General features: G+C 38.1%; 1 long non-coding RNA gene across 1 annotated transcript; it reads left to right on the forward strand.

Moving 5' to 3' along the window:
• The first annotated feature begins 2496 nt into the window (after nucleotides 1-2496).
• On the forward strand, nucleotides 2497-23037 carry LOC125098766 (uncharacterized). Its single transcript, XR_007126944.1, has 3 exons — nucleotides 2497-2622; nucleotides 3547-3637; nucleotides 22664-23037. It is a non-coding gene; the product is annotated as an uncharacterized LOC125098766 (long non-coding RNA).
• Nucleotides 23038-23575: the final 538 nt, after the last annotated feature.

Here is a 23575-nt window from a genome sequence, read left to right on the forward strand (position 1 = left end):
AATTGTCATCTAAAATTCTGTTTGATTTGTCATCTCTTTCTTTTTCTTTTTCTTACCTATCTACCTGTCACTTAGCATGCTTTAAGGGTAAGAGTTTAAACAAAAGAACAGATAAGGCAGATATGAACTTGATGGGAGCTTGCCAGACTCCAGTGAAGTCTTCGATATGAATAGAGTTCAGAGAAAAGTGGAACTTAGAATATTGAAATTTAAAAATGTAATAAATAATCCTCTGACTCAAATAACCTTCTGTAATGTTTTATGATGACTATTTGGATGTAGCACAGCCCACTCATTCTATTATGTATGAAATTTTCCAGAAATATGGTTAAAAACATGGATTTAATAGTCAGAGAGTCCAGGGTTCAACTGCATCTCTACACTTATATGTTATGATTTGTAGTATGTTACTTAATATTTATGAACTTCATTTTTCTAAGGTGTAAAATGGGGTGATGATAGTAGTAATAATAATACCTATTTCATGGAGTTGTTACAAGGATTGAATTAGATAATGTATGCAAAGTGCTTAGCAGAGTGTGATGCATAGTAAGTGCATAGTAAGTGCAGTAAAATGTTAATAAATACAAAGAAATAGCTTTTGAATAGTATTTCTATACTATTTTTTAAAAGTTTGTGAAATTGCTTCCCTTATTAGTTATTCCAGTATATTTTATAACTGGAATTTTTATCTTCTAGATATAACTTCTAAAAATACTTAATAAAATATATTTTTAAAATTCTTTTGGAATATTAAATAAGGAATTCCTGTGAGGTATTGTGGGGAAAAAATAAAATAACATATGGACAAGGGAGAAAGCAGAAGCATGAGATGAAGGAAGAGAATGAGCACCAACTCTGTGAGATGCTTAGGAGCAACCTCCACCTTGAAGCCTGGAGCTTCAGGGCACAAGTGCGGCGGAGGACAAAGTCTTGGGCCTTTGTAGAGGAGGGAGCTGGATCAAAGGTCATTGACTTAAGGTCAGAATTCTGGAGGAAATAGACTCCAATGAACAAGACAAACTAGGAGAAAAAATAAAATGGGCAAATTAACCATTACAGGAGAAGATTTTTGACACATCTCCCATAATGGATAGAACAAGTAGATTTTTTTTAACATATAATGTATTATTAGATCCAGGGGTACAGGTCTGTGAATCACCAGGTTTACACGCTTCACAGCACTCACCATAGCACATACCCTCCCCAATGTCCATAACCCAACCACCCTTTCCCTACCTCCCTACCCCCGGCAACCCTCACTTTGTTTTGTGAGATTAAGAGTCTCTCATGGTTTGTCTCCCTCCCCATCCCATCTTGTTTCCTTTCTTCTTTTCCTACCCCCCAAGCTCCCTATGTTGCTTCTCAACTTCCTTATATCAGGGAGATCATATGATAGTGAACAAGTAGATTTTTAAAATAAGTAAAAATAATCATGAATGTCAGGATTAACCAGCTTGATCTAATGGACATACATAGAACCCTAAACAAAAATTGGAGAATACCCATTTTCCTCACATAGGGAACATTTCTGGAAACTTCTACATCTTGAATTATGAGGTTTCCGCAGAAACACTGCTCTGCAGGATTCTATGGTATCTATCAGTTTGCTGAGTTGTTTCTGCTACTCTGTGGACTGAAATGCCAGGGGCCACCCTGGTGCAATCCAACTTGTTCAATATTTTTCAAACTGTCATGCATAATATCTAATCTCCCTCAGTCCCTGATATTCTCACAGATACTGAACAAAGTTTTCCTCTGCCCTTCCTTTCATGAAGCTCCTCTTGAGAGAAAGCTAAAATTGCCCATTTTAAGTAGATTCCCAGGAAATCTAAGAAACGTTATCCCTCAGTCATAGTAGATGCATCTAGAACATGTTTACTTGCTCTTAAAATCACTTCAATTCCCCACCCTGCAAATTTAATGAAAACCAAATTAAAAGATGATTTTCTGTTTAGTAATTTGCTCTTCATGCTGACTCTAAAATTTTTATAAGCAACAAATATGTCTTTCTTTTTAAAAAATCTTAAATACCTAATCATGTAGTACATAAAAAAATAGTTTTGAATGATACAAAATGTCTATACAGTATCTGATGTTTTATAAGCCAAAACCCTCCTAGGGATCATGCCATCTGCCTATGTGTATCAGAGTTCCATGGTCAAAGAGGTGATGAAGCAAAGGACTCAGGATAAAGTAACAAGGTTGAACTTCATCTGAGCCCTGTGCTTCTGACAGGTGAGAAACCTCCCTATCCCTTTGTAATTCTTTGTTTGAGAAGTGACAAAAGGGCTGAGCAGCTAACCAGCTAACTGCAAAAGACCACCATGCCCCTTCATACTCTGAATTAAGACTCTTCCTGAAGGACTCTTGTGTTTTATAAAATCTCCAATTTTGTCCATCTTCTTTAAGATATTTATCATAATGAATGTTCTCTCTGTTGCAATGGCTTGAATAAAATTATTTCCATAACTATCTGGAACATTTTGTCTTTCAGGATTTGGTGCTACAACCCAGGTAGTATTTGTCCCTACCTCAGGATCCTGTTTACTCCTACGAGGTAATGAGACCCCTTCAGAGCTCTTGTGCTTCATTCCTGTGTGATGATCCAGGGACCCAAAAGTGAGCTCAGTTCCTAATCCTGCATTCTGGACTCCTGTCCATTCATAGCATGATAAAGAATTGATTTGATACCTTTTGAGTACTTGCTTCATATATGGTGCCAGATTCTTCTGGTTTCATGGCCTGATCATTTTTGTGATTCCTGTAAATGTATCAGTGGTTTATAGAGATCTTAGTTTTGTTTTTTTTTTTTTTTTGGCTGAAAGACAATCACCAATCTGGTGTTAGTCTTTTCTGTTTATCTTTTTCCCTGTCTTGAGCTAAAAACAGCTAAGAATTTGTACCCACTACTAATAAAAACCTATTTAGACCAGTGATATTTTGTTTCTGTGTTTATGCTTGACTCATGGCTGAATGTTTTACAATAAAGTTATAAGCTCTCCATTTGTGTCTGTTTGTATGTTTATATATTTGTAACTCAGAAAGGTCTTTACATCTCATTGTGTAAGTGTATAATATTTTCCTACCCTTCATGGTATTAATAAATTAGATCATAAAATCTCTTATAGGAGCCCTACTCTGATTGACTTAGTGATAAAATCACTTAAGCAAGCTGAATATTTCTAAAATTTCCAGATACTAAGGAAATTAAACCTCAAATATTTTCAAAGTGAAAAGAAGAGGTATCCTTATAGAAATGAACCCAGAAATGTTTTAAGAATTCAAGTGCACATAATTTAGGTAAATCCTTGGCAAAAAAGATTTGTTTTGATTTAATGAAAAGCAGCTACCTATTTTCTATTAGATCAAAGTTAAGTATAATATGCATAGAGTCTTTTTTCTATTTTGGTAAGGTTTTCCTAAACATATACACATTAATGATTTTAAAAAGATATGACTTCTACTAAATGTTTAAGATTATGAAAAACATAAATATGCTTATCCAAAATTGAATCATAATTTTGACAAATTTTATTTCAACAGTGTTTTAGACACTCTTGCAAAGAAAAGACAGACATCCACCCAAAATGTGGTTCAGATTGGAGACTGATGTTGCTACAGGAACACCAAGAAGGTAGGAATATTACTCACGTTAGGGGGCTTTCTGGAGAGAGCAGGGCAGGCCTGCCAAACAGGTCCAAAGTGTCCTGACAGAGAAAAAGGAGACTGGCATGGGTCTTTTATGACGGTTTGGGGGAGGGGCTGGAGTGAAGTTTCCTACGTGCCAGCAGGGACTTGGCATGGTTTGAACTTCCCACCAGTAGCAAAGGAGGAAGCACTTGGTCTTTCCTATCAACTTGCCTAGAGTAGTCAAACATCACCTTAGGCAGACTCCTCATTAAAAATAGTATCAGTGTTTTGTAATATGTCAACTTGAAGATAATTTCTAAGATTTTTAGGTAACTTAAACCCTTTTATTGATATTAAATTGAGTTAATCAATCAATATTTACTAGATGCCTAGATCATTTCTAAGTAATACAGAATACTGAAACATTAATTACTAAGCATAATTTTGTTTATAATTTTGCCTCTTATGTCTACGGTATAGAGAGAGTATGTATTTGGGTCCATTAACATGTTCGTTTTTGCTACTTTGAGAAGCTATACTATACGGGATGTGTTCGTGTTAAGGAGATGAGAGTAGTTTTGCCTTAAGGTAAAATGACTTTCCAGAATAAGAGGAAAATGTAGGATAAAACCCAAATGAATACAGATAGCTGTGGAAAGTGTGCTGGAATTTTAATTTTTTTCTTGTTGTAATGGTTAAAGTTGACTAAATTTGATGGGTGTATTAGTTTCCTTTTGCTTCTATAACAAATTACCACAATGAAGTAGCTTAAAACAGTTCAGAAAAGTCCAAAATGGGTCTCACTGGGCTAAAATCAAGACAGCAGGCTGCATTCCTCCTGGAAGTTCTAGGAGAGAATCCATTTTCTTTCCTTTTCACACTTGTAGAAGCTTTCTAGAATCCTCGATTCACAGCCCACTTCCATCTTCAAAGCCAGCAATAACCAGTTGGTCCTTCTCACATTACATCATTCTAGCACTGATTCCTCTGTCTCTCTCTTCTACATTTAAACAGCCATTGTGATTATGTTGGGTCTACGAGATAATCCGGGATAATCCTGTTACTTTAAGGTCAGATGATTGGTAACCTTAATTCCTTCTACAATGGAATAATTCCCTCTTGTCTTGTAACATAACATACTCAGTTTTCAGGAATTAGGAAGTGGGCATCTTTGAGGGGCCATTTCCCCACCTACCACAATGAATTAATTATAAAATTTTCCAAAAGTTTCATAACGGGGCACCTGGGTGGTTCAGTCAGTTGAGCATCTAACTTTTGATTTCGGCTCAGGTCATCATCTCAGGGTGGTGAGATGGAACACCATGCTGGGCTCCATGCTCAGTAGGGATTCTGCTTAAGATTCTCTTTCTCCCTTTCCCTCTCTTCCCCATGCATTCTCACTCTCTCTCTCTCAAATGATAAGTAAATAAATCTTTAAAAAAAAAAGATTTCTGGGGCACCTGGGTGGCTCAGTGGGTTAAAGCCTCTGCCTTTGGCTCAGGTCATGATCCCGGTGTCCTAGGATCGAGCCCCACATTGGGCTCTCTGCTCAGCAGGGAGCCTGCTTCCCTTCCTCTCTCTCTGACTGCCTCTCTGCCTACTTGTGATCTTTGTCTGTCAAAAAAATAAATAAAATCTTAAAAAAAAGATTTCTAATAAACGTTGTATTGGTACAAAGACGGAATTTGGTCTTTTTGGTTAATGTGGAAAATTTTTCTTGGATTATTGGCCTGCTCTAAGAAGCAGTTGTAAAAGATTATTCTGATTTTATGTAATCTGTCTAGATTACTGCCCAGATCCCTATTAGGACTCTAGGTTGTCTGGCAGCTGGCCCTTTCCCTCAAATTATGAAGAAGCCCTGTGAGCTGCAGCCCAAGGACTTCATATAAACCTCAAAGCACTCAACACCACAGCAGACATGGGTCAGAGTTCCTTATAGATGTCTGGGCCACTAAGTTCTCTCCCTCTTCTTTGAGACATTCATTGATGAACATTCTCCCTACTGCAAAGCCTAGGTAAAATATTTCCTTAATTGTCTAGTACATTCTTTCACCATCCTTAAATTACCTGTTTTCCAAGCTGACTTTTGCTTCACCTGAAACTCTTGCTCTGAAAGAGTAGTATACTTGATCAGTTGTTCAGAGCATGGAGTCTGGAGCAAGTCTCAAATTTTGGCTCTGCCATTCATACTGTATGACCACGGGCAAGGGACTTGATCTTCCTGTGCCTCAATGTACCTATCCATAAATGGGGATGAGGAGGGAGATGATCATGGTGGTGATAGTGATTGGAATGTTGATGGTGATGATGATAGTGATGAGGAGGAGAAGGAGGAGGAAGATGGTGATGGTGATGATAATGATGGAACCTACTTCCCAAGGATATTATGAAAGGAGCTCAGAACAAGTGCCTGGTTCAGATGGCTATACATACATCTGCTATTCTTATTTGAGGAACATCTAAGGCTCACCATGTCCTAATAATCTGAGGAAAGTTTATCCATTCTAATGAACTGAAATTTCATGCTCACCTTTAACCTCAGGCTTACATGGCACATACATTGTAGAAGAATAATAAATACTCAATAAGTTAATGGAAGATGGTGAATGGGTAGATTTTGGGAGGAAGGAAGGAACTATGGGTGAGGAGGCAGGTATTATTATAAGCAAAAGATGCCTAGTAGTAGATGCCTGTAGTATTTCCTTATAGTTAAATGAGCAATTTGAATTCTAAACTCTATCTCACAGATGTGTCATTTACTCTCAGAAATCAAATTAAACATATTTCTTCGAGGACGTGTGTGCTACACAGGCAGCTGATAGAATCAAGTCCACTGCACTCCATGTTCTGGGGTCAAGGCGTGTGAGGCAGTGTGACCTAACTGCAATTAATGACAGCTGTCTCTGGAAACCTGGTTTCTTTCCTAAGGTAGAGAGTATAAATTAAAGTCTAGCCAGATTGAAATGCATCACTGCTCAACTGAGTACAGAAACTTGAATTCACACTTCGATTTGACGGGAAGACAGAAATGCTTTCAACATATAATCAGCCGCAACATTCTTCACACCAAATGGAAATACACAGACTTATCTAGGCACCTAATGTGGGAAATATTTTTAAACTTTAAAACAGACAGTAGAATTGTATGGCATTTTAAACAACTAAGCTGTAATATGATATTCAGGTTATGTTCTCTGAAACAAATCAATATTCCAGGCAGTCAGCCATAACGCTTGCTATATACTGCCCTCTAGTGGATTCTTGTAAGAATAGTGTTCCTCAGAACGTTATTTCAAATAACCTATGCATAAGCTTTCTTTTCAATGGGATATTAGATCTTTGACATAAACTTTAAAAATGGATTTGAAAATACTAAATGATAATCCTTAGAACTATTTTTTTTAAATCACCTTGTTTTAAAATTATCTGATGTCAAGGTAAAGTACTTATTTATTTCCCCCAGAGCTTGGCTCCCCCTTAGGAGTTTGCCATAGTATTGGTTTATTTCTGTTTTGGCCCATGTTTTTAGCAGTCCCTCAGCCTACTACTACTTCTGAATTCACTCTGGGCAAAAGAGGGTTGGCTTTATACTTGTCAGAAGAAGCTCACATAGCTCCTTTAAACACTGCCTTGACACTACGGGGCAAGCAACCATTTCTTCTCATTTTATAAACAAAAGTCACAAATCAATGCTAAAGTTGAGAGTAATACTGAGATGCTCCCATTTCTGGTCCCCCTGAATGTGTGAAGTTCTGATAACTGGAAAGTCACACGACTTCCAGCATACTGTGATTTGACTTGTTCCATCAGAATTTGGTTTGAAGTGTCTGCCTTCTGCTTGGGTCGTGATCCCAGGGTCCTAGGATGGAGCTTTGTGATGGGCTCCCTGATCAGCAGGGAGTCTGCTTCTCCCTTTGCCCCTCTCCCCACCCCCGACCCTGTTTATGCTCTCTCCCTCACTCTCTCTCTTTCTCAAATTAGAAAGTAAAATCTAAAAGAAAAAAAAAGAATTTAGTTTAATGAAATATTACCTGTCTTTTCCTGGTTACCCAATTTCTTGCTGCCTCCATTTCTATAACATTTTCTGTTGTCTTTAAAAAAAAAACTCACAGTACAGCTGTTCCTCATAAGGTAATTTTCTTCCTCATTTTTTTGGTGAACATTATACAGCAAACATTGTGCGAAATTGGGAACTAAATGTATGAGTTTTTTTTTAAAGATTTTTATTTATTTATTTGACAGAGAGAAATCACAAGTAGGCAGAGAGGCAGGCAGAGAGAGAGGAGGAAGCAGGCTCCCTGCTGAGCAGAAAGCCTGATGCGGGGCTCGAACCCAGGACCTGGGATCATGACCTGAGCTGAAGGCAGCGGCTTAACCCACTAAGCCACCCAGGCGCCCCTGTATGAGTTTTTTTTCAGGGCAGTAAATTATGATGAATACTAACTAAATAACAGGACTCTCACAGGTTACTAATTACGTGGAAAAGAAAATGACCAGAAGGACCTTTCTGGAAGAAAATTATTGTTTTTTTTTTTCTCTTTAAAGTAAGCATGACTAAAGCTAAGCTCAATTTAGTCCTCTAAATATACACATAAAATATGAAATCATTCAGCAGAAACTAGCCTCCTTCTAGCTGGTAAAAGACTTCTTTAGAAGTGGGATTCGAAAATATTGTTCTAGCAGTCATTCACCATCGGATTGATGAATACTGGAAATATGTTTGAAGTCTAATGAAATTTTGAGATAACACAGCACTTCAAGTCATGCTATTTGAGTTCATTTTAAATGCATTTCTATATTCTATTTGCTTATCAAAATAGTCCTTCAATCTTCACAATAATGAGTATAGGCAATTGTCTGGTTATCCTATAATAATATCCTCAATTACATTTTAAATATGCTATAACCACACTTTGAGATAAAACTCTTTACAGAATACTGTAACAAAAAAGATTAAGAGATGAAGAGGAGCTCTTGAAATTGACTGATTAAATTTGACTCTAGTGTAATTTGATATATTCATCATTTACTTATTCACTCTTTTCCTCTAAGAAATATTCATTGAGCATCTACTATATACCAGAATGTAAAATGCAGAGTGTTCAAACATGATCAGGAAGGTCCTGCCGAGGAGGAGTTCAACATTTAGTGGACAAGTCAGATGGGTAAATAGATTAATTAAAATGCAATATAGTTCAATATTGTAATAGAGGAATGTATGGGTTATTATTGGACATTTTACAGAAGGGGATTATTTGCATTTTAAAAAATAAGTGAGTTTGTTGGGTACACAGTCTACAGTGAGCCTACTCGAAATGCAAATGGAGCCAGGCACCAAAAAGGCTGCCTTGTACAAGAAACTACAAATTGTTCCATTTGGCCTGCATTAGGGCAGCCTGGAAGGAAAAGGGGAATTTGTTGGGTGGGTGGAGGTCTTCCCATATTTCAACAGGTGCTTTGAAAAGTTTATGGAAACAGTTGAAGAATTTTAAGCAGAATAATGATATGATCAAATTTAAATTTTAGAAAGTGTACCTTGATGGAGGAAAAATGTGAGGACATTTCATGAGCAGCAGGCAAACATGTTAAGAGGATTGGGGGTATTCCAAATATGAGATGATGAGAAATGCAAAGCCAAAAATACTATAAATCTAATGAAATAAGTCTTAAGAAACTTAACATTTATTTTCCAGATTTACAAATTCTGTAAAGTGAGTGTTTTATAAATCATATCAAATCCTTTCTCAGGTGAAAAAGGTATAGAAGTAAAATTTCTAATTGGAAATATAGCTACATGTTATTAATACAAATGGTGTTATTCATATTTGCTTATTTATTCTTTCTCATTGGGTATCATTCTGTATACCTTTTTGTTACTTATTTGTCCAATATGTAATCAGACCTGAATTTTGCCTTCTCAAATACATCCTGTCCCTTTCTAGGCTATTTTGGTCATTTAAAAAGCATTATCCGTGGACCATTAGAAATCACTGAAACAAAATCAGTGGGGGGAAGGAGTTGATAGGAAAAAGATGACAAGGGACACTGATAGACACCTAGGATACTACACTGGCATGCCACAATGATGGAAGACAGTCTAGAACACAATGCACCGACCCTTAATTAGACGGAACTAATCTAAGAATCATCTAAGGCACCTCAATCCTGGGCTGAAAATAGAATAAAAATGAGCCCAATTTCAATGCTTAAATGAAATTATACTGGGGGAAAAATAAGCAAAGCTCTTTATACTCTTTATGACAGTTGAACTCAATTTTAGTAGGGAAAAATTAAGTGCTTAGTTTAAAGGGGGAAAAAAAGCAAATTTATGTGCGTCATTATGAGTCAGGTACCCTGGAGTCTTCATTCCAGACTGGATGCAAAAGGCTCTTGGTTCAGAGTCCTCTAGGTGCCAAGTGCTACACAGTCACCTGCTGGCTGTGGCTCCTTGGACACATTTCTTAGCCCGTCTAGGCAGAGTTTCTTCATCTCTAACAGGGTGTCATGGCACTATTGACATTTTTAGGTCAGATAATTTTTTGTTCCAGGGGACTCTCTCGAACATAATCCCAAACTGTTTACCCAGGAGATTATGAGTGAATTTCCTCCAGTGTGAGGTGAAGTTCCTGCCTGTGCACAGCCTCGTTTCCCCAAGGTGACTGCTTACACACACTTCTCCACATTGTGGATCCCATACACACAGGCTAAATATTTGAGAAGAGCAAAATTTCCCAAAGAATTAAAATCTACAAGAATGGCGTCCTGGCTAAAAACGGAAGGATTTCACATTACCAAGTAAACATACAGGTTTTTAATCTTACACATCTGCATTTTAATCACTTTACAATTTTCCTTAAGAATCATGGAGTGAGGGGCGCCTGGGTGGCTCAGTGGGTTAAGCTGCTGCCTTCGGCTCAGGTCATGATCCCAGGTCCTGGGTTCGAGCCCCGCATAGGCCTTCTGCTCAGCAGGGAGCCTGCTTCCTCCTCTCTCTCTGCCTGCCTCTCTGCCTACTTGTGATTTCTCTCTGTCAAATAAATAAATAAAATCTTAAAAAAAAAAAAGAATCATGGAGTGAATTATTAATATTTGGGTAAATAATCTGTTGTTCATAAAAACACAAGCACAGTCTGAATTCAAGTTTTTCTTTCTTGCTAGATAGAAATCATTTGCAGGCACATTTGAAGTCAGAATTTGCTGTAACTTCTACCATCAACAGAATGTTATGTTCATTTAGTTCATTGGTTGATTTTAGGAACAGAGTTCTAATTAGGACCTCTTGCTACAAATATGAATTTCACCCTTTTCTGTTTCTTTTTAAATCTTGACTGCTAATTTTATCTTCTTTTTAAAATATTTTATTTATTTATTTGACAGAGAGAGACAGTGAGAGAGAGAACACAAGAGGGGGGGTGGGAGAGGGAGAAACAGGCTTCCTACCAAGCAGGGAGCCGAATGCGGGCCTTGATCCCAGGACCCTGGGATCAGTGTCTGAGCCAAAGGCAGATGCCTAATGACTGAGCCACCCAGGCACCCTATCTTCTTTTTAAATCTTATAAGTTACAGAGCCACAGCTGATGGCCCATTTAATGTAAGAAAGGTCTAGACTTCACTGTTAGAGGATTTCTTTTTCTTGTTATAGTCACACTTGCCAGCTTCAGAACATCTTGAGCTTATCTTTTATTGACACATCTTCTCTATCATTACTTGCCCTGGATGAATAGTTGGACTTCCAGAGCTAAATGATGGGATGAAAAGACATGTAGAGAGGGGCGCCTGCGTGGCTCAGTTGGTTTAAGTATCCAACTCTTGGTTTTGGCTCAGGTCATGATCTCAGGGTCCTGGTACTGAGGCCCACATGGGGCTCTGCTCTCAGTGCCATGGAGTCTGCTGAAGATTATCTTTTTCTCCCTCTGCTCCTCCCACTGCACTTTCTCTCACGCTTTCTCTAAAATAAGTGAATAAGATCTTTTAGAAAAAAAGACACGTAGAGAGAGAGAGAGAGTTACATATGAGATAAACATGGAGGATTTTATGGCTTTTTAATATTCAGCAGCACTTTTAGTTTCTAAAACAGATTTTTAAATAAAAAACGTGGAATTTAAAGCACAAAATTAAACATGAGTTGGGTGGCCTAAGACGCAGCTGAGGGATTCTAAAACTACCCCAAAAATGGGATCTGCAATCAGCTATTAGTTCTCCAGCCATTGCTTCAAGTGTTGAGGACAGAGAAATCACCCCTGACCTCACTTACAGAGAGCAGATGTCCTATAGGAAGCAGAGGAGGGTATTTAAATATCTTTTGTGACTTCTGTCATTTCTCTAGGCAGACCACTTTGAACATCTCCATGTGGTATGATCAGAGGCAGAAATAGAAAACTCTCAGAGAGGAATAGCTACTCCTCTTTCTGCTCTCATCAAGAATAACAGTATTAACAATTATAATCCAGGGGCCCCTGGGTGGCTCAGTGGGTTAAAACCTCTGCCTTCGGCTCAGGTCACGATCCCAGGGTCCTGGGTTGGAGCCCCACATCGGGCTCTCTGCTCAGCAGGGAGCCTGCTTCCTCCTCTCTCTCTCTGCCTGCCTCTCCGTCTACTTGTGATCTCTATCTGTCAAATAAATAAATAAAATCTTTTTTTTTTTAAAGATTTTATTTATTTATTTGACAGAGAGAAATCACAAGTAGGCAGAGAGGCAGGCAGAGAGAGAGGAGGAAGCAGGCTCCCTGCTGAGCAGAAAGCCCGATGCGGGGCTTGAACCCAGGACCTGGGATCATGACCTGAGCCGAAGGCAGCGGCTCAACCCACTGAGCCACCCAGGCGCCCCAATAAATAAAATCTTTAAAAAAAAAAAAAAAGGAATGTGGGCAAATGTTGAAGGCAAGCTTGCTCATGACACAATTTTTCCAAGGCCCACTCCATTCCAGTTCCCATGATTGCCCTCTTCTCTTCTCACTTATTAAAGTTAGAATTGTGGGATATAAAAGGTCTTCTTGGACAAGTTCCCAGGCCACTCAACCAAACTGACAATGTTCTACTGATCAGGTCTTTTGCTAACTCCAGAATTCATTGTTTGAAAGGAATAATGAAAACAATTTTATAGCCACCAGCCGCACTGAGGATTTCAGTATTCTGCAAAAGCAAATATGTCACCTGGAACTGCCATAAAGCTTGAAGTGTGTATAACACCCCAATAAGTTTCCAAATGTCATTAATTATTATTATTTCTCTGCAAGGGAATATATGAGCAAAAAAATCATCTTATAAGGACAATAACACTTCCTCTTAGCATTTGGTTCAAGATCTATTTCACAAGCTTGATTCAGAGACAAATAGTACTTCCTAAAGTGTTCCGGTAACACAATTCCAAACTATTACCTTTACAACTGAAATCTGAAATAACATTGTCTCTGGGAGATAAAAGACCCTAAGTCAATAAAAAAGAGGATGTTAATATTACTGTGTATTATTACTGCACATGTACCAAGTGCTTAGCCTATGTTATCCCATCTGGGGCAGAGACTCTAGTCATCCCGTACAGCCACAATAGCTTTCTTACATACTATTAGTAATAAAGATAAACCTTTTTCAAGTTTTTATTTTCATTCCAGTTAGTTAACATACAGTCGTATTAATTTCAGGTGTACAATCTAGTGATCCAACACTTCCATACATCACCTAGTGCCCATCACAACAAGTGCCCTCCTTAGTCCCCATCCCCTAGTTACAGTCAAAGTAATGATTGATAGATATATAATCAGTAGTGCCATTTTATTACTTGTTTTGTTGTTGTTTCTGGATATTTTCTCTGATCCTTCCTTGTCTTTCATGTTTTGCTGATTTGGTTTTCTTTAGTGATGTATTTGGCTTTCTTTCTCTTTATTCTTTGCATATTCTTTAGTGGTTTGGGATACATGGTTATCATTAGGTTTGTATATAACCTCTTTGAATATAGCAGTCAATAAAAGTTGATCAGTGAAGTTTGAGCCCAGTTCTTTTCTCCTCCCTGTACTTTAAGCATCTTTTATTATATTTTTATGCCCTCTTTTGGTGAGTTTCTTGACTGATATTTTTAAGAGAAATATTTATTTTTTCTGTGTTTGTGTTCTTGAGCTCTATACTGTCACTTTGGGTCTCTCCTTTCCATTCAATGAGTCCCCTTTAGTATTTCTTGCAGGCCTGGTTTACTGGTCATAAACTCCTTAGTTTTTGTTTGTCTGGGAAGCTCTTTATCTCTCCTTTTTTTGAATGGTAGTCCTGCTGGATAGAGTATTTTCAGCTGCACATTCTTTCCATTCAGCATTTTGGATATATCACACCACTCTATTTTGGCTATGGTTTGGTTTCTATGAAAAATCTCCTGCTAACCTTATGGGTTGTCCCTTGTAAGTTACTGACTTCTTTTGTCTTGATGCTTTTAAAATGTTTTCTTTATCACTCTATTTTGCCAACTCAATTATGCTATGTTCTGGTATGGACCTGTTTTTGTTGATTTTGATAGGAGTTCTCTGTACCTCCTGGATCTGGATATCTGTTTCCTTCCCCAGATTGGGCAAGTTTTCAGCTATATTTTCTTCAGATAAATTTCCTGCCCATTTTTCTCTCTTCTTCTGGAACTTCTATAATACAAATGCTAGTATGTTTGAAGCCACTGGGTTCTCTAAGTCTATTCTCATTTTGTGTAATTCTTCTTTCTCTCTTGTGTTCACTTTGACTATTTTCCATTACCCTGTCATCTAGGCCACTAACACATTCCTCTTCTTCTTCCAACCTGCTATTCATCCCATCAAGTGTTTCTCATTTTATTTCTCACTTTATTGAGAACTTTATCTCTGCTACATTATGCTTCATCTCTGTGTTAAGGGTCTCACTTATGTGTTCTACTCTTTTCTCAAGTCCAGTGAATATCCTCATGATCCTTGCTTTCAATTCTCTATCAGGTATGTACTTATATCTGTTTCACTTCAATCTCTAGCCATGGCCTTGTCCTGTTCTTTCATTTGGAATAAATTTTTTCTGTCTCCTCATTTTATCTGCCTCTCCGTGTCTGTTTCTATGTGTGAAGAAAGTCAGCTATGGCTTCTGCTCTTGCAAGTAGTGACTTTATGAAGACGAGGTCCTGGAGTGCCCTGCAATGCCCTGTTCCCCAGAGCCTGGCACTTCAGGAGGGGACCCTGTGTGCGATGCTTACACTCTACTGTTGTGTCTGTCAGTTGTCTTTTCAGTGGGTTGTCTTCCCTGACTCTCTGCCTACTGTGGGCTGTGCTTGTTCTCTGCAGTGTTAGTGGGACACAGACAGGCCAGTTCTGAGCTGTTGTGCCCTCTGGGGAACTTGGGAGTGGAGCACCTGTCTTATGAAATTTGTGTTGGGCCATTAGTCCTATGCCGGGTCCCCCAAAGCCCTTAATGGCTGGGGGCTGCATGTTAGGGCAGTCAGAGGCATGAAGCTGGGGGCAGCAAATGACAGTGGTTGGGGGCACAAGGCTAGGCATGGGGTGTGGCAGCAGCTGCACCCAATAGCCGTGTGAGGCCTGCACACAGCTTTAACAGAGTTTACCCTGAGCTATGAGTGGAGGCTAGGAGGCTTGGAGTAGGCAAGGCCTCAGGACACCTTGTGAGTATGGTCCACTGCTTGCAGGTTAGGTAGCCAGTGTCGGTGCGGCCTTGCCTCCTGCAGGTAGCTCTGTGTTTATGTTTTGGGATAGGGGAGGAAAATGGCCCCTGCCAGATCCCTCATTTTTAGAGAAGTTCCCCAATGTGCTCTGAAATCAGTATGAAGAGATCTATTTCCCATTTGCCCTGGGCGGTGTGTAACTGCTGTTTTCATTGCCTGTTCATGCAGGCCGTTGTCTCTTTGAGGGTGGTGCCCCAGCTATCCCTTGCCTTCCCAGCTCGCGAAGCACTGAGTCAGCTGACTTTTAAAGCTTTAGGCTCTAAGTCCCACTGATTTTACACACGCATGTAAATCAACCCCTCTGGGTTTTAAAGCCAAATGCTATGGTGATTAGTTTTCCCTGTGAGAGCTCCCCAATGCCAGGGCTCATTTCTCAGTCCTCTCTGCCTACACAGCTTCTTCGTTCCTGCTGGCAGCCTCCCTCTCCCTTTCTGACCTTCCTAATCTTTCAGATCCAGCTTCTTCTCTATGTTTCATTGTGGAGTTTGTTCTGCCAGTCTTTGGATCACGCTCCATTTATTGACTTGGATGCTGATCATACCTAGTTATAGACATGGCACAGGGTGAGCTCAGGGTCCTCCTACTCTGCCGTCTTCCCAAGCTTTGACTTAAAAATGTTGAGACCATAACTGCCTAACTGATGGCTGCAATTTAAAGATGACACTTGCATCAAAAGTGTGAAAATTTGTCTAATTGCCAGACAAGGGGGCAGGAGTGGAATGATGTGCACAGCTTCCAGGTCTTGTTCTTAAAGGAAAGGACACACTGATTACTTTCCTTTCGCCCAGCTCCCACTGCTAGGATGTGGGAATAGGCATCTTAGAGCACTACTGAGTACTAAATATTGATAAATGTTAAGCAACAGGATAGGAGCCTGGATTCTGAGGATCACACAGCTGCAACCCAAGCCTGAACTGTGTATTGGGACTTTTGCATTACAGAGAAACAAACGTCCATCTTGTTTAATCAACCGTTATTTTGGATCTGTCATTAGCACCAAAGCAACACCCTGATAAATCATTCCATCTTCACAACAATCCTAAAAAGGAAGGGTTATTATCTCCATCTTACAAATGAGGAAATTGTAAAAACAAAACAAAACAAAAACCTATCAAGTTTCCAGAACCAGCAAGTAGCAAACCTAAGACTAAAACTCAAATCCGGGGGTGCCTGGGTGGCTCAGGCAGTTAAGCATCCAATTCTTAGTTTTGGCTCAGGTCATGATCTCAGGGTTCTTGGATTGAGCCCCGCATTTGACTCTGTGCTCAGCCGGGAGTCTGCTTGAGATTCTCTCCCTTTATTCCTCCCCCTACCTGGGCACTCTCTCTCCACCTCTCTTTCTCTCTCAACCTCTCTCAAAATAAATAAATTTTTTTCTTTTATTTTTAATTTTTTTATTTTTTCAGCATAACAGTATTCATTATTTTTGCACCACACCCAGTGCTCCATGCAATCCGTGCCCTCTCCAATACCCACCACCTGGTGCCCCCAATCTCCCACCCCCCACCCCTTCAAAATTCTCAGATCGTTTTTCAGAGTCCATAGTCTCTCATGGTTCACCTCCCCTTCCAATTTCCCTCAACTCCCTTCTCCTCAACATCTCCCCTTGTCCTCCGTGCTATTTGTTATGCTCCACAAATAAGTGAAACCATATGATAATTGACTCTCTCTGCTTGACTTAAAATAAATAAATTTTTAAAAATCTTTAAGACCCAAATCCAGCTTTCTACTGTATCACTAAAACTGCTAACGCAGCTTTATGCTAGATCTGGCTTTTTATGGCCTTGGAATTGTCCTACTTACCCCATTTCAGCCTCAGTTGAGCTGTTGTGAAGACTAAATTAACATAAAAATATGTAAAATATTTAGACAGTGACTGACACATGGTATTATATAGGTTATCTATTATAACTGTTATCATTATCATTATTAAGCTTCTTCTAATTCCAAAATCCTCCAGTATTTATTCCTGGAGAACATAGGTAACCAACTTCAAATTCAAACAAACTGAGCTAAAAGTATAGAATTTTAGAGACACGTGTACCTTCAGTTTAAGAAATTGCAAGAACAGTCACTCAGTAACCTCTGATATTAGCTGTGTGAGGAACCTTTGACTGTTGGAGCAGGCAGGTCTGTGATATATCTCTTCTGCTGAGATTTCTAAGATCCTCTTAAATAAAATTCACTGAGATTTCTGGATGATTTTTTGCTATAATAGTATAGAAGGGGCTGAGTTTTTTTTCCCTCCAATAAATATTCTCTATGTCTCTTAGAGATCGATTGTCTGATTCTTTGGCTAGCTGTATGCTGACCAGAAGAAACACGGCATTTCAGCCTCCTTGCAGCTAGGATGAACATGGTCATGAACAGAAATGAAACCTCACTTTACCATTAAACAGAAGGCTGTACCTTCTCCTACCTCTTCCCCTTTTTTCTGTCTATGGTATGCTTCTTCCAACCAAAACCACCTTACAAAAGTCGACTGTTAAACATTCAAGAATCTAGCAAGCCAGTTATTAAACTGTTGGTAGTTTAATATCAGCCATGAGAGGTGTTTACCACATGGAAATCCATAAATCCAATCAGAGCCAATGTCCCCCAGCTGGGGACTTTTTTTTTTATATATACAGAATAAGTTTACCAGCACCGTTTTCCTTGCTCTCTTAGAATCAGGATACTTGAGTAAGATCTGTGGGCCTGTATGATGAGGGCAGGTCCCAGAGATGACAAAACAAGGAGGAGTCTGAGGTCCTAATGCGGAACAAAGCCATTGTGCCCGCTTAGGCTCTCCGGGTGAATCACACATTTATATCCAGCTCAGTGATTCTCAGTAGGGGACAACTTGGCCCCCCTGGCCCCCAGAGGACGTTTAGGAGACATTTTTGGTTGTCATTAACTGGGACAGTGTGGTTACTTCTGGCATCTGTGGGTAGAACCCAGTGATGTGGCTAAACATCCTACAATACACAAGAAAGCTCCCACTTCCAAGAATTATATAGTCTAAAATGTCAACAGTGCCAAAGTTGAGAAATCCTGATCTAGTGCAAGCCACTATTTTGTTGGATTTCTATTATAGCCAGAAAACCTGTAGCCTAGCTAATAATACAAATATACAACTAAAAGCCCCAATATCCTTTTGTATAAATACAAATGCATACATGCACTCATACATAAATATATATGTACATGCCCTTATATAAGAAACACTTTTTAAAATAAAATTTGAAGGAAACCACTTATATAATGAGTTTCTTAGCATTTTTCTACTTTTGAAGCATTCAGTCCTTGAAATCTCTGAGCACTGTTCTGGACAACAGAAGAGGTAATTTACCAAGTGACTGGAAAGGTCTAAAAGAGTTAATCCTTCTTCAGAAAATGAGTAACTCATTCCTACCCAGAATCTTATATGGGGAGCAAGAGGTGAGGGTGTTAATATTTTCCTTCCAAGAAAGTGGTAAACCTGAGGTGCTCCCTGGAATTTCCTCCTGAAATTACACCAAGGATGTTATTGAATTTGACCAATAGAGCTCTTGGGATCACATAGAAGTAAAAATGGATTCTGCAGAAATGTCCACTGGGGAAATAAAAATGTTGACAAAGATAAAGAAATAGAAATTTAAGCTATCCATAGATGTTCTGTTGAAATAAAACTGAAAATGTATATTCTGTAAGACCAGAATGAACCTGAGGAAGAAAAAGCAATAAGTCCTTTCCAGTCTTTATGTAAGGGGAAAAGGGACAGAGTTCTGATTTCTCCAAAGCAAATAGATTCTTTTTGGGATTAAGTATTAACAAAAGTTATATCATTTATATCATGTGAATCATAGATCTATAATGTAATTTATATAGGTGTGTATGTGTGTGTATATGTGCATGTAAACTAAACTGATGAGTTATAAAATTTCAAACATAATTATAATAAAAATCAGTTTAACCTGATTTTATCACTCATATTTTACCTAATCAAGGAATCATACTTCTTCCAATAACAGTAACCTTTTTTCCTGCCATTCCAAACCCACCCTCTGATTTCTACTCCTTAACCCTAGCTGACTTTTTTTCCTTCTTTCTTTGTCTAAAATTCATCCCAGTCTGTCATTTCATCTATCCCTCACCTTCTTGAGTAAAATTAACTGGTGCTCAAAGTTGTCATGTATACTGTCTCCCAACAAGTCTAATATTCACCATCATTATCATTTATAATTGAAGCACTTCCTTCCCAGCCCCTCAATTCAAATCTTTTACTGATTTATCAAGTTTTAAGGTTTTTATTAATCTCATCACCACCAGACATATACTTATTGAATAGCTTCTATGTGCTGATGTTCTGGAGGAAACAAGAATGAATCAGACAGGCCCTTCTCTACAGAAACTTACAGTCTATTAAGGGAGTTCAGACATTTTAAAGAAATTATATTTCATTACATCGTGTTTGAAGAGGACATTGTTATGGCTTAATGAATCAGCATTATATGAAAGTGACCCATAGTGCTTTATGTTCATATATTCTTGAGTTTTTATGCTAAATAATTAACTCTCTCTAGGATGCTTGCTTCTTCGAAGAAAGGTAAATATTTAATTTTAAAGAATCTCTAGTTCCTCTTCACAATTTTCTATACAGTAATTATGACTATTGGTTTCCCCCACGTGTGTGCAAATTCAGCCTTATAAATGTTAATATATACGTGTCAAGAGCAAACAAAACAGCAGCCTGCATTCCACTTCTGAGACAGAGATCGCAAACTGGCAACCGAGTCACTTCTAAGCCCATATATGGTTGAGCACATACGATCATGTTTTTAAAAAGTATTATTTTCCATGCTATAGGCAATTTATCATGCACATTATTCTGTACTTTTTCTTCTGTTGTTCCTCTGATCTTTGGTTTGGGCCATTACCTTGGCCTTTTCAGATATGCAGATTCTTCCCATTCTTCAAAACCTGGAGACCCAAGTGCTGCTATAAAGCTTTTCTCAGTTGCACCAGTTCTCCATGATCTGACTCTCCTCCCTTTCTGTTATGCATATCATTTATTTATACATCCTCTTTTTATATGTGAGGTCATTCATTGAAAGATTCATTCATTCTTCATCTCTAGAAGTTGCTTCTCCTGCAGACAAACTGACCAAACTCATAAAACCATAAACACACATATGGTACCTGAAATAGCAACAGGTACAATATCTGGGTGACACCCCCATCACGTATTAGTACAGGAAATTTACAACACAAATGGAGCACTAAGACATTTTTTCTGTCATGCATAATTTTAATTATTAGCATTATTTATGGTGCAGTTTGTTGATTCTTTATACACAATGCATCACTATTATTCCTAAATAATTCTAGAGGTCTTGCTCCATTTGTATTCTTAATTTTCTGAACTAATACGTGACTTGGATATCACCCAGATATCATATCTGTTGTTAATTCAGGTACTATATGTGTGTGTATGGTTTTGTGAATAAAAAAACATCATGATCAGAAAAATTTTTCTTGACATAAAAAAATGATAATATTTGTTTCATTCAAGCTTTCCTATAAGAAATTAAACAAAATGATCCCCAGTTGAAGGCATTACCAAGAATTTTCTTTTTAAAAAAGATTTATTTCTTTATTTAAGAAAGGGGGGGGGAGGGGTGCCTGGGTGGCTCAGTGGGTTAAGCCTCTGCCTTCGGCTCAGGTCATGATCTCAGGGTCCTGGGATCAAGCCCCGCATCAGGCTCTCTGCTTGGTGGGGAGCCTGCTTCCTCCTCTCTCTCTCTCTCTGCCTGCCTTCTGTCTACTTGTGATCTCTGTCTGTCAAATAAATAAAAATTTTAAAAAAATATATTAAAAAAAAGAAAGAGGGAGAGAGAGAGATTGTCCTCAGGTTGGGTAGGAGCAGAGGGAAAGAAAGAGGGGAAGCAGACCCCCACAGAGGGTAAGAAAGAGGGAAGCCTGACATAGGGTTCCACCTCCAGACCCTGAGATCATGACCTGAGCCAAAATCAGGAGTCTGATGTTTAACCAACTGAGCCACTCAGGCATCCTAACAAAAATATTCCTAACATTCTTTCACATATCCCTTCAGTGCTCAGATAAAGGAAAAACTTACCTGAATGAAAGGATAAGAATGACCATTCTTATGCTGGGTTTACTTAGGTATGTGGAGAAAAAACAATCCATTTAGGTTAGACAAAATAGCAAATGAACTTTCCTGTTCCATACAGGTGATAGAAATCCCACTGATGTATTTAAAATTTCTAAGAGCTTTCAAGACCTAGGGATTACTTTGCCGTAATTATAGAACAACCATAGGTATTCCCATAATTCACTGCCTTTTCCCTCAACTATTTTGCAACTAAAAGAGGAAAATGGAAGCAAAATATAATTTCCCTACTTTCATGTCAGTCTCTTGGCATTCTTATTGTGGGAGCTGATTTCAAAAGAGGGATACCTAACCCATGGCATGTAGGAGCCCATTACCAAACTTCTTGTGAATGTAAATATCACATTGCCAGAAGACGTTGAAATTTACTGTTTTGAAAAATACATGCTAGACTATTCCTAATATGCCTATAAATGGCTATGAAACAACACAAATCATTTTTTCATTCATATGCCCAACACACAGGAAAACTGAAATAAACTAATTATGTGTGCATAATTTTAATTATTAACATTATTTATGGTGAAATTTGCTAATTCTTTACATAAAATACATCATTATTATTCCTAAATAATTCCTTAATATAAATGCAATATTTATGATGGATATATATAATAATACATATTATAATTATATAATATATAGGATATATAATGGATCGATATATTATATATATATATATATATATATATATATATATATGAACATTTGGTGTAGAACCAAGAAAAAAAGAATGAAACAAAACAAAACAGTGCTCCTCAAAAGTAAAATGAATCCCTAAAATGTGAGTAATCCCTAGTCACATTTTAGATTAGAATTTTTATTGAAGGATTTTCATTTTATTTTTATTGTTTTTAAATAAGCTTACTTCTTCCTAAGCAATATATTTGTAAATCTTTCTCAGGAGGACAATCACTCATTTTGACAAAGTGCATTATGCTAACTACAGCATGAAAGGTATGCTCTATGACAAATGCTCTGATTTATTATTGATAAACCAGCTAGGTCAAGCAGCAACAGAGAGACCAGATTCCACAGGCATTTAGGCTCTCTTTTTTAAAGTAAAGAGTTGAGGTGGAGAGGCAGGTGTGCAGAAGATTCTGTAGATATACACAGAGTAGGTGTGACTTTGTGGTAAGATCTTATCCATGAATGTACACCAGTACCAACCAGGGGTGGTTCTATACTGCCTGTTCCTTCTCCAGCAGCCAGAGGAAGACTGAAGACCATGTGGGATGTTGGGACCTCAAAATTGGAAGGGCTTCAGTGCCTGAATCATCACCTGGAAAAAGCTGCTTCCTGACTATGAACACAAACCCTCACTTTTACAGAAGCAAAAACATTCATTTTGCTCAGCCACTAGACTTAGGTTTTGTTGTTGTTGTTTTGATATAGAAAACATAGTTAACTAAACTGTAGACCCCCCCTCCCCTTTTAGACAGCAACTGGTCAACTATAATAGCAATAATGTTCATACTATTGGATTATGTTATAAAGTCATGACTTTCAGTGAGCCTGGGTGGCTCAGTTGGTTGAGCATCTGACTTTTGGTTTCAGCTCAGGTCAAGATCTCATGGGTCGTGAGATCAAGCCCTGTCTCGGGCTTCCTAGTGAATGGCGAGTCTGCTTGAAGTTTCTCTCCCTCTGTACATCCCCACAACTTGCTCTCTCTCAAACAAGTAACTAAATCTTGAGAAATAAATTAATAAACTCATGACTTTCAATGAACATTACTATTATTCATGATATTGGTCAATTACAACAGAAGTTTTTATTAAAATAGAAGTGATTTACCCTTGTGAAAACTCACCATTCTCTAGTTATTTATAATATAATTTAGATATGCACAAATGAATGTTTTAGTATCTCTGATATGAAGGGTTCTGTTTTCTTCCTATGTCTTCTCATTTGAAATATATTGAGCATATAATTCAAAGAATCAAGTTTTTTTAAGATTTTATATCTTAGATTATATATTCATATATATGTAATCTTACATATAAGATTATATATAAATAAAATAAAGATTTTATTTATTGATTTGAGAGAGAGAGAGAGAGAGAGAGCATGAGAGGGGAGAAGGTCAGAGGGAGAAGCAGACTCCTCATGGAGCTGGA

The sequence above is a fragment of the Lutra lutra genome, chromosome 4 (genome assembly GCF_902655055.1).
Source record: "Lutra lutra chromosome 4, mLutLut1.2, whole genome shotgun sequence".
Taxonomy (NCBI): domain Eukaryota; kingdom Metazoa; phylum Chordata; class Mammalia; order Carnivora; family Mustelidae; genus Lutra; species Lutra lutra.